Below are 12,130 nucleotides of genomic sequence, written 5' to 3'. Positions count from 1 at the left end.
CAAAATTTACTAATTTTTTTCACTATATCAATAGTTGGTTCGAACTCTTGACGGATTTTGAGTAAAAATGAATTTTCTTTAACTTCTATTTTATGCATAAGATTTTCTATCATTTTTTTTCTCTTACGATTTACGGAGTACTTGGATAAGCCTTGAATTGGGGTAGGTCACGCTTGTTGGGTTTCAGTAAGGTTAAGCTAGGTCAGGTTTGATTACCTGCACCCAATACAAAGTTTATAATCCGAGAAAATAATCGTTATGAACAAAATCCAAATTTTTTACATCCCCCACCCGAAGCATTCTGAGTATTTCAAAAATGACGTTTTATAATAATCAATATCGAAAGGAATGAAAAAAAAAAAAAAAAAAATGTTGACCTAAAAAAATCCGATAAAATACACAGAGACCGGCTTGTGACCATTTCGTCAAACGTTGCATAATAAATCATGGGATATCGTGACTCAAAATCGAAATTGGCCACGCGCGCGTAAGAATCTCCGCGATTAATCTGCCAAGCCGGAAACCGGAAACGGGTAATAAAGCCACAAAATGGCGTACAGTTTGTATATCTTTTTTCACTCTTTCTTTTTTCCTTTTCCTTTTTATCAACACCCCCTGCCGACCCAATCTTCAGCTTTCGTATCGTGCCTCGTTTCAAGCCGCAGATACCATCTTGGTCGACTGCAAAGTTTTACACCCTTAAATTATACGTCGCTCGTCGACTTTCTTTTTCATCCCTTAGAACCGAAACCATCCAAACGGTTAAAGAACACGGCTATCTCGGACAACCGAGAAATTTTACATAATGGCCACGTTATAATAAGGAACGCCGAACATTCTTCGTCTTATCTAATCATTGCGCAGACATTTATTATACATTCTCTATAATTCTTGGCGAAATAATAAGAGCAGATTACATTGTTGGCAAAAAAAAATTTTTTCTTTTCGCTCAACGATTTACGCTCTCGCGTAACCACCAACTAAATACAGTTTGGGATGACATTACCTGAAATCCAAAATCCGAGTCAACGAGCCTTTCGTATATTTTTTTTCAAAACCCTTAAAATATACTGTTTTACATAAAACTGCCTTCTAGCTCAAATTACCATTTTGAAAAATTTTTTAATTAAATTTTCTTTTAATATCTTTCTCATCATGATTATCCCTCATGGTGCTCAAAATGTTCAAGCATTCGCATTGCGACAACTACAAGTGTGAATTTTTTGAAAAAAAATTTTTTTTGCAATTTTAACCCACCGTTAGTCACGTTTAACATATTCGCGGTTGCTTTACATTTCGTATAATGTATATGAATGAACTAGACGAGTCTGATTACCATGCATCCGACAATTGACCCTAATGACGTCACTGTACACTCCGTTTTGATTTCCGGTTCCGCTTCTGTAACACCGCCACCCCCACTTCGTCCCTGCTCAGGAAAGCTCACCCGCCCCAACCGTCCAACTGCTACAAATCTGATATGCGTCCAGCCACTATTCGCGCTATATATGTATATATATTTCGTTCACTTTGAAATTCAATATGCGATTTTCATTGATCTGAATCATTATTACACAAACACTATAATCACAAGTTATATCAGTACCTGTAGAACTGTAGGGGATCTTTGCGGGTCACTGTCAACCGGTCGACTCAGAATCTGAGGTCAGCCGAGACCAAGTCCGAACCGATCCTATTGCTTCCAATAAGGTCCCCGATTAAAGATACCACCCCTTATCACCATTTAGAGCTATTTCACTAGTATCCAGAAATTCTCAACTCGATATTCGTGTAAATGTATTTCATAGTTTCGTGGATGCTAACTACTATTATACGACTGGTGCGACTATCAGGAGGCCATTTTACAATGATTGGTGATAACCTCCAAATCCCACCTGTATATACATTTCCGGTTTATTTCTGGTCGTTTAGCTTTGCGATATCAGATATATCAGATCTTAACCGTAAAACAATCCTGTCTGATAACAGTCACTGTAAAGGTAGTTACACACGGGATACCATTACGTATGACGATACGTGACGTAGATAAGTGACGTAGATAAGAGACCTTGAGATATTATGAAAAAAGTAATAGACTTAAAAATCAATTTTTAATCAACTGCATGGAACGTTTCGGGCTCTTAAAAAATTATTATTATAATTTTTACTTGTAAAATTAATTTTTGGATTTGTCAATATTCAATGTTTATATATTAAAATATAATAAAATTAATTTTTATGCATTTATGTGCGCCCAATATAAAATTCACGACTTTTATTTTAATTGAAAATAGAATTTGCATCCTGTCAATTCTTATTCTCGCTACATGCATGATGGGTAATCGTGCATAAATTTCATTGTGGAGTATCCTTTAAGTACACGTTCGCGTGTTTCCAATTCGAATATAAATATCTATTCAGAATCCTGTGTCGCCCAGCAAACCAACAAGAGAACAATTTATCTAATTGTACGAGTTCCCGACTCCTGGCGATGACTTAGTCAGACTACAACCAGGCACACACTGTTTTCACGGCAGCAACTTGAAGTTCGTCGCTTCAAATATTTATTCGTAATTTTACTAACGTCGAGCCACAAGCTCTACTTCAGACTATCCGACCAAGACTAAACATCCCTGAGGACTATCAGCTGGCGCGCAAATAAACGAAATACACGCAAGCCCAACTTGGCCCGCTGTGTTTACACTGGCCGAATATTTCGCAGCTGGAAACGAATAATTTCAGTATAAACACTACAGTGCTATCTATGCTATTTGGCCGTGGATCGATTATGGGGGCCGATTATTACGTTATTAATTTAATAACGGGTATACATTAAGTTTGAATTTTTTCTGAAATTTGATTTTGCATATTATTCATTATAATTTTTCATATAAAAATTATAATTTAACTATTGAAATTCCAAGACATAAAAAAGACTTCGTTTCGTCAAATCCTTCGTGGGGTTACTAAAGTCTAATTGTAAGACCACTCTGTGCTTTGTCTGACCTGATTTCTAGTGGACTTAGTTTGGAAAAGTCGACCTCCGGTTTATAACCGACGCGACCAGAGTTCCTCTTTTACAAATTGCCGACAGCTTCTTCCTCTTTGACGGGTGACGACGTCTACGTCTAACGGACGTTACTTGGGCTTTCCACCCCCTCTCTCCCACCTCCCCAACGTCACCTCCCCTACTCAGGACAATGTCTAATTATAACGTGACGATTCTCACCGCGAGTCATTCATTTTAGGCGGAAGACTCCTGACTCGAATTCACTTGGCTGGGAGCCAATCGGATCACGTCGAAGGAGCAAGCTCAGGATTCTGGAAAATGAATTGGATCGTGAGATCATAAAGGAGGTGATACCTGGTGAGTTTCGGATTTACGAAGTATATTGAAATTTCATATATTTTTGTCTTGAGGAATTTACGGATTTTCGGAAAATTACGTGAAAAAAATAATTTATATGGATATAAAGGGGAGAAAAATTTAGATTATTCATTCGGCGAGTGTCAATGAGTTTTGTGAAAAATAAGAGAAAAAATGACAGCAATGCAGCCCGATGCAATTAAACGTAACGAAACACGTGGATTAGTGAGATGTCAGAAAAGTGCACTCAAACTGCATTCAACGATGAATTGCATTTCACGCTATTAGATATCCAGCTTTTTCCTACCTGCACTTCAACTTTTCTCCAGATCATTAAGACACTTGCGTATTCGCACTTGTACTTGGTAAATGAACGCGATAATGAGTCACAACCTTTATAGAAACCCTTGTACCTAGTAAAAATTTTACTTGTTGATTTCTTTTTTTAAAGAAAATTCAAAAAAAGTTTTATACGTATGTAAAATGCATCATTAAAATCATTGAAACAATATTACGGTGTACCGGGTGTCGTAGAAATTATTATTTTAAAGTAACTAACCTCCTAATTGGACACCCTGTATATTTCAAGTGGTATAAGGGAATATATGGATTTGTCATATGTACCAAATTCGATGTCACGTGTCTTTACTCACACGTAATCATATGTGAATACGTGACTCGTTCTATTTGATATTTCAGTATGAACGTTCCGATTCCCGTGGATGATGATTTCGAATGAAAATTTTGAAGGTAATCATTCCTGAGACTGATATTCCAATAACTGTCAAATTTTAAGGGTGGCTTCAGTAATTTCGAAATGTCTCATTACACGTGCTATACCCTTATTTACATCACTGCTGTGCATAGCATGATGCATCTTCTTTATTTTCCGCAGCATCATCCCTTAATTTCACAACCCTTACGAAATATTAAAACGCTTAACGTGCATCCAGTATCGTTCAATATAGATTTCGATAAAATATCTAACCCCTTATTAAAATTAAAAAAATTTCACGTCATACCAAAAATATATTTTTCATATATTAAAACAAAACCAAGTACCTTCCAATTCTTATGCAGCTCAAGAGTCCCTCGACGTCCGCTAACATCCTTCGTTGCACCGATCAGTCCTACTTGACCACGTGACTGCATAAATGCATTACGGCCAACGTTGCACTCAACGGAATTGCACCTTTGCAAGTGCGCTTCGTTTAATTTCTCCCAAGGGATAATTTAACACGGGGAAACAAGGTCTACAGGATGTTCACCATGAGATGAATCAACCTCGATAATACAGTGGATGGAAGACTCACGTATGATACATATCCCATACCAGACAAATTTATACGAATACCCAAATGTCTATTCGATATGAATTCAATTTTCTTAGGTAATAACCATAACACAAGTTTGATCGACGCATAAGAAAATGTGTAAAGAAATAATTCCAACATGACAAGGTACAATTTTTGTTCAATTACCAAAAAATTTCAATTTTCCATAAACAAAATTTTTTAAATATTTGCACTTTTGCATTTTTACCACAGTACATACCTTCTTTCCGTCGCTTTTACACACAGTTCTCATATACAAATATACCGACTATAGTTTTCCGTCAGATCAGGCTAGTTTGTCGCCAGGGCCGTAATAGCGCAATAAGTAAATTGTCCTTAATCGAATAAATGAGACAGAACCTACGTGCAAAGATTGATGAAGCTGCAAGTGATTAAACCTCGGTGAAGGTTGGTGGGGGCTGGCGGGGAGAGGGTGGCCGAAGAGGGGCAGAGTAAAGTAGAATAAATAACAAGGGACTAAGGACAGAGAGAGCTAATTAAAAATTTTAACCTGAGAAAATGAAGGATCATGTTAAAAAAAAAGGGAACGACGAGGTCGTTCGGGACGATTAATTATAAAAAAAAAATGCCAGTGCAGTTTCCATCGTAGCGAAATATGGTAATACTCTACAATGTTGGGTCAAGTTTTCACGGGATTCGCGCGACAAGCTCGGAGTTGACGGTGGCTGTTTAATTTCGAAGTGGCTCGAGGATCGTCTTGCTCGTTAGCGAGAAGGCGTGGCTGCTGGCCATCGGTCGTTTCTTGCGATTTGCGGTCCTTGCACTCCGTTCCTCTCTCTCGCTCTCAGGCGCGCTTCACTCTGTCTGTCTCTCTCCCCCTCGTTATCTATTACGCCACTTACGCTCTGACGCTAGATTTACCACTTGTAACTATATTCTATACCGACCACGTAAATGATTTATACTTTCCGTTACTCGATCCTCGATCGTTTATAGATCCTTGATCGCGGTTGCATGGCCACTTTTTTGTACGATTAAATTCAATTATAAGGTAATAATAATCGATTGGTTACAGAAGTTTATAAAATTATGGACAGGGATATATTGTGGTTAAATGCTAGGTAAATATTAAAATTATGTAAATTTGTTAAAAAAATTTCTATTAAAAAAAATTATATTAAAAATTATTACGTACATTTTTTTAATTTTTTTTTTTACTTTGCATTCTATTAGCATTATCGGTCCCATAGTCCATATAGATATATTAGGGTCTGATTTGCTACCGATAACGGACACTGTTTCGTGCTAAGGTAATTAATTAATCGATCGACAGAGCAGAAGAGCGCTGATTAATTTCGACAACGATCAATTGTCTGCGATCACGCCGTCGATCCAATCCCGTCACGTCTTAACGGCTTCTGCACGACCAGTCATATGTGACTTCCGAGGAGACCTCGTTTACTTCAAAATGGATACTAGCCTTTTTACACGTACCGATATGTATACATTTTTTATTCGTAATTTTTTGAATTTTGATTTCGCATGTGGATTGCTAATGGTTTTATGTATTTGATTGATGTGTGGTTGGACTTCTTCCATTTGACGAAAAATTGAGTTATTGGTCGTTTAAACGATGTTGACGTTTCGCACGTGACCAAAAAATTATTTAATCAAAAATATGATAAAGGGGTATATGGTAAGTGTGTTATCAGCTTATTCGCGAAATTTCACGGGATTGTAATCAGGTCGAAATTAATCGCTTCACGGTTGGCTGGGGTGACCTGATTGCGAATTAACAAGAGCGATTTGAGGGATGGTTGAGGTTAGGGTTGGGATATTACGGAGTGACATCTGTCAGTAACGTTAATAACTGACCTTACTTACGTTATGCATAATATTTCCAATAAATTAAGGGAATTCATTTTTTTGTTAAAAAAAAATATCGTATGAATACTTTCGAAATTCAATCAAACCCATGCTTGATTGATTTTCAAACATTAATTAGGCCTAACGAGAAATCATCCACATCCGGTCACGGTATGTTGTTTACTAAATTAAATACAGGCCCACGTGTTGCTCTCACAGTTTTCAGAGCAATTAGTCAACCCTTACGTATGCGACGGGGAGTTTAACCTATATGATCTGCCCCAGGAGTAAGTTAACGAGCAGCATGATGACTTTTTTTTACATACACATTTTGTAACAGCTTCGCTGTGCTAGCCTGGGGCAGTGATTAAATTTGAAAAAAAAAATTTAATTTCAAGGCTATACACTGTATTAATATATATACGTATTATCCACTTTATTTAATTTAAAAGTAAAATATATTTTAACCTGTCATATAAAAGCCACGTGTGTTACCGTCTGTCAGATTTGATTACGCCACGTGGATAATAACTAGGTACTCGCGTACTTTTCTGAGTTAGGCATGTAAGCCAACATTTAATTCGATAAAATTTAAATTACGTCAATTTCCATCGAGTGTCCTTGAGATAATTTTCAAAATTGATCTAAATCGTTATGGAAACATTTTTGATACCCTACGTGCCGGCAAAATTACGAAAATTTAAATATAAATTTAATCCGACAATTGTTATGGTAATGGCGTGAGATCACTTCCGGTTAACTATTACACCCGTTATAAGTACGTGGGCGTGTATATACAGTCAAGGTGCGCCCTGAGACCCGTGGGAATTTTTCATCCACCTTTACGTAGGACTTAACCTACGCAATTGGGACCCTTTTACGTTATGCGTGTGGTACGCCTGAAGTTGTATGGACGAGTGTTTCTGGTGGGGCACAGTTGGCTGCATTTATTGCCGTCGCGACAGGTGTGCGAATTCACACGGATTCACCTGCCGGACTTTGACCTCGAACATTGCTGCCAACCAAAGTAAACTAGTAAACGTCAACGAAAGTGAATAAAAATTAAGAAAATTTAAGAAGACTAAAAAAATTTCTAGATATAGGGAATTTGGTATCTTGAAAAAAAAAAAAAACTTCATAAAAAAGTACCGCACAAATAATCCTGTTTGAGATCTAAATAAAAAAATTTCCAAAAACAAGATTCTTTTTTTTTTCTTTTTTTTTTCATTGGCGATCTCAAATAACCCATCTTTCATATTTTGTTTAACCGCTTCCGGCCTGCCTTGCGGTTTAACGTATACCAATGCACTCGTGAACTTTACAAGTGGAATAAACGATAACTGTGTCGAGTTATCGTCCGTGCTATTCTTAGAGATGAAAGAAAAGTGTAAAATCGCCTAGACTGGAAGCAACAGCTGTAACGCACATGAATTCCCTCGTAATTCAAACGTAACTGTACCGATTTACGGTTACAGGTTATGATATTTACCTGTTACTTCAGTACCACTGGAATCCACACGTCGAATACGAAAAATCCAATAAACTGTTTTAATGCATAAATTGCATAAATTTTCTTATGCATTCTTAGCGAATTTATTGAAACTCTTATGATCGGCTGTAATAAAGTTAAATGAACGATCGATAATATCGGATCGATAAAAATATCAATAAATACAGCGATCCACCAATCATGTAACGAATTCACCTCGAGCAATATATATATATATATATACTCACACGTGCATCCTACCTGTAATTTCTCCTGGTCGTCCTGGGGTCCACAATTTTTACCCTTTTGACATCCTTGCGCGGAATATGTAATGCACGGACCTTTTTTTGGAAATCTAATTTCCCCCCTCTCTCCACCAAGTAATTAGATTTTCATGAGCCACTTGGTATTCCTACTGGCGCCCTCTTTGTCATTCTTCCAAGGAAACAATTGGCGTCGTCTTTTTTTTTTCTCGATTACATAATACAACAATTTTATCATAAGTGTATGTTGCTAATACTTGGGAAGGGGGGATTACAAGATCCTGTGTTCTATTGATATTTCGAAATTTTTCAAAAAAAAAAAAAATTATAGCCGTCCAATAACACGTATTGTTTTATCGCAGGTTAAAATACCATATGAATTTTTCAGATAAATTTCGACACAGACGCCATTAAGAATCGAGAACGGTTACGTAAATCTTAAAAAAGGGGAATTCGAGAGAATTATTTCATACGTTTTCAGAGAGCTCGGATGTCTAAGGATGATATATAAATATAGCTTTGTCGACAGGATCGAGGAAAACCCTTATGATATTATGTATGCGATTGAGGCTTGAAAATAGTATACCCTGTATATATATACATTTTTGTTTCCTTATATATATTTTTTCGGAGGGTGGAATAATATTCTTTATATTAGATCGACAGTGGATCTCTACTGACCTAAATAAATATTATGGCTTTTTCCGACGAAGCGTCGCGGCGCGCGACGTCGTCTTTTCCTTTGATTTTATATCATTCCTTTCATTCCCCTTTCATGACCTCTATATATATATATATATATATATATTGTATATATATATTGTACCGAATTTTCTTAACTCTATACCGATAACGAAAATCCGAGAACTAACGTACGTCACTTTCGGCCGTCCACCCTTTGTCCCTGCATCCGCATTCCAGGCAGGCGCCAGCCAATTCTTATTTCACCGGGACCTGACGAGCGGGTATGGCCTGGGAGTTGACGTGGAAAAGTCTCAACTCCGTCATATCGAGAGCTCTGACGGGACCTGTCAGAAGGGACGGTAGCCTAACGGATCCTGTCGATTTTTGGGGACTTTGGGGAATCAGAAAGCGAGAACGTTATCTGAATCGGTAGTTGAAGTCGCCTTGTGGCCGTCAATCAAAAAATCACATCAGAGTATATGTACCTATACATGTATAATTCTCGTTATCCGTTCCAATGAACTCAGGACGGAATAGAAGCGCGAAGAAAGTGCCGCGTATCCTGCGCGAATCGCTTTTTCCCGATTTCCGCAAATTTATGGTGAAAATCCGCTCTTGCGGCGAGCGACTGAAATGGCGCGGACTGCCGCGATAAGTAAGCCGGATTTCTGATTTATTCGACAATGTTCCAAGTTTTTTTTTCTTTTTTTTTTACCAGTCCGGGAAAGTAGCTTTTCTCGCTGAAGAAATGCATTGAGTGGCGGTGAGAGAGCGTAAGGGGTGGGTTACGGGTTTGGAAGGCGGTGGAAAAGCACCTAGGAAAATTAACTCGGATCCCGAAACGATTGCGAAAATATATTCTTTGAGATTTATCACTAGTAGGCAAAAAGGAATATCTTTGCGATTAACGTGGACTGGTATATATATATATATATTTTATAAATAGGAAAACCATACTTGATAAGATTTTTTTGACTTACCATAAACTCGGGTAATAATAGACGAAGGTTATTTTGGATTTGTATAATGGTACGAAGGATCTGTGAATAAATAAATTGTAAACTGTCGGTGTATAAAAATGTATGAAGGAGCAATTCAAATTTTTAAATGCACTTCATTTTTTGGGGGTGCGTTTTTTTTTGGGTTTTTTGATATGCGCTTATGATCTTTTCTTTTAGTATACGCTAAAGGCGAGCTGAGCTTTTGCCCTATTTCGGTATACTGTGTAGGGGTTGTGGAAATATATCTGAGTCATTCAGGATGAGAAGGGGATGCATTTCGAAAACGGAGGCTGCACCGAAATCGAGGGACAGAAAAGTTTCGATAAATCGTCATATCGAAATTCCATGATCAAGAATTTTCATTTTTCACATTGACCAACGTTCATCAACATGCACGAATGTTCACGGGCAAGTTTTTTTGTTTTGAGAAAATTTCGAAAAATCTTCAGTACGTTCCATATTAAACTTCATACCGAATACACGTGTTAACGCTATAATGAAAAATAGTAGAGAAAAAAAAATGAAAATATTTTAAATTGTCAAAATGATTGATCTCGATATACGTAAGATAACAATATCACAAATGAATTCCAGATTCTAACCAAAAAACGAATATCGGTCCGTTGACGAATCGCAGTGAAGGATTTGCCAAGCGTCGAGTTCGTCCGTTGAGAACGAGTAAGAATTCCTCAAGCATCGCCTTTTATCACCTTACGGAATAAAAACTGCGAAGACGAGAGAGCGTCGAAAGACGACGAGGATACCGAAAGCACCTAGAAACAGGAGTAAAAGGAGTCGGAAGGAGGAACTGTAGAAAACGTACCAGAGGCGTCCATATCGTGCGCGAAAAAGCATAAAGGTACAAACGAGGTCATCAAATAGGAGAAAAGTTGGCAGAATAGCCTGTAGCTATGAAAGGAACGAAGAAATTCAAAGAAAAGTGACGAATACGAATTTTTGATTGTTGACAATACCAAATAATTTCAAATATATCAAATTATCGATATGACAGAAAAAAAAAACTATTTTTTCAACTAATAACAATTAAACGTCAATAAAAAAGACGAAAGTCAATAATAACATTACTGACCGCACCAAGTGATATCGTCGAGTCAAATGAGGTACGGCGAGTGCTGGGAATGTGGCAAGAGTGCAAAAAGTAACATTGCGAATGCTAATGACTCGAAATGGCCGAAGGAAATAAGATAGTCTAGCGTAGTGTTCAATCGATTTATTTAATCCTCTTAAAGGCACCCCCGCACCCTCAGCACCCTTGGTATTAATTTATAATCGCAGTTCCGTAGGTCGACGCTATAGAGACTTCTCGATTAACTGACTCCGGCAGTCTAACTCGCATCTGCGCCATCTATGAGAACTCGTAGGAATTACCCGCAGTAAGCTCGATAGATCGTGAAACGTGTTCAGAGTTTTGATTATCTAATTTCAGTGAAGCTAGCGAACGGCGATTATCTTTTTATCTAAGATTTCTTAAAAATAGTCATATATGCAGTCTTTAATATTTTTTATACCTCTATTACGTCATTTATCTTCATGATTTATCCTTATGATTGTATCTATGAAAATTTTGAGAAACAACAATTTATTGTCGCTATCATCTGTAGGATATCTCGTTACCCTCATTAGATTTGCTTAATTGGACGTAAACGTCTTGGGTACTTAGTACTTGATCTTCGTGCCGTTATTATGCCATGATTAATCTGTCCGCCGATGAATATGTCTATTGAGACTAATTACGAGCTGCTCTGTAGAGAATGAAAAATTAATACGATCAAAATTAATACAAAAAATTTCCAAACGTATTAATACATTGTTTTTTCTTCAATATTTTCACATAGATATTTTAGCGACAAACTCGACCGTTTCTATTATTGAGAAATCGCAATGCGTCGAATCAAACTTTAGAGCGACAGTCGTCTTCGTGGAGATACCCTCCTTGCAGCTTTTTACACTCTGAACGATAGTCGTTCCGTATTCGTATATTTCACCAGTGCTGAGGAAAAATTTTTCTGAATGTAAAAAAGATGGTAAACTTTTGTTGAAATGTTTTTTTTATTTTTCAACTATTGTTATTGATTTATGAAAAAAAAATTTTTTAGTCTAAAGTATTGGTCACGTTTATCAATGTTAGGGTTACGTAATGACCG

General features: G+C 37.1%; 1 protein-coding gene across 1 annotated transcript in view; it reads right to left on the bottom strand.

Moving 5' to 3' along the window:
- Positions 1-12,130, bottom strand: part of LOC107267871 (leucine-rich repeat and transmembrane domain-containing protein 2) — an 89,405-nt gene that overhangs the window by 29,340 nt on the left and 47,935 nt on the right. The gene's annotated exons all lie outside the window — the stretch shown is intronic.

This window comes from Cephus cinctus, unplaced genomic scaffold (genome assembly GCF_000341935.2).
Source record: "Cephus cinctus unplaced genomic scaffold, Ccin1 Ccin1_scaffold0457, whole genome shotgun sequence".
Taxonomy (NCBI): domain Eukaryota; kingdom Metazoa; phylum Arthropoda; class Insecta; order Hymenoptera; family Cephidae; genus Cephus; species Cephus cinctus.
This window is presented reverse-complemented; position numbering and strand designations above follow the sequence as displayed.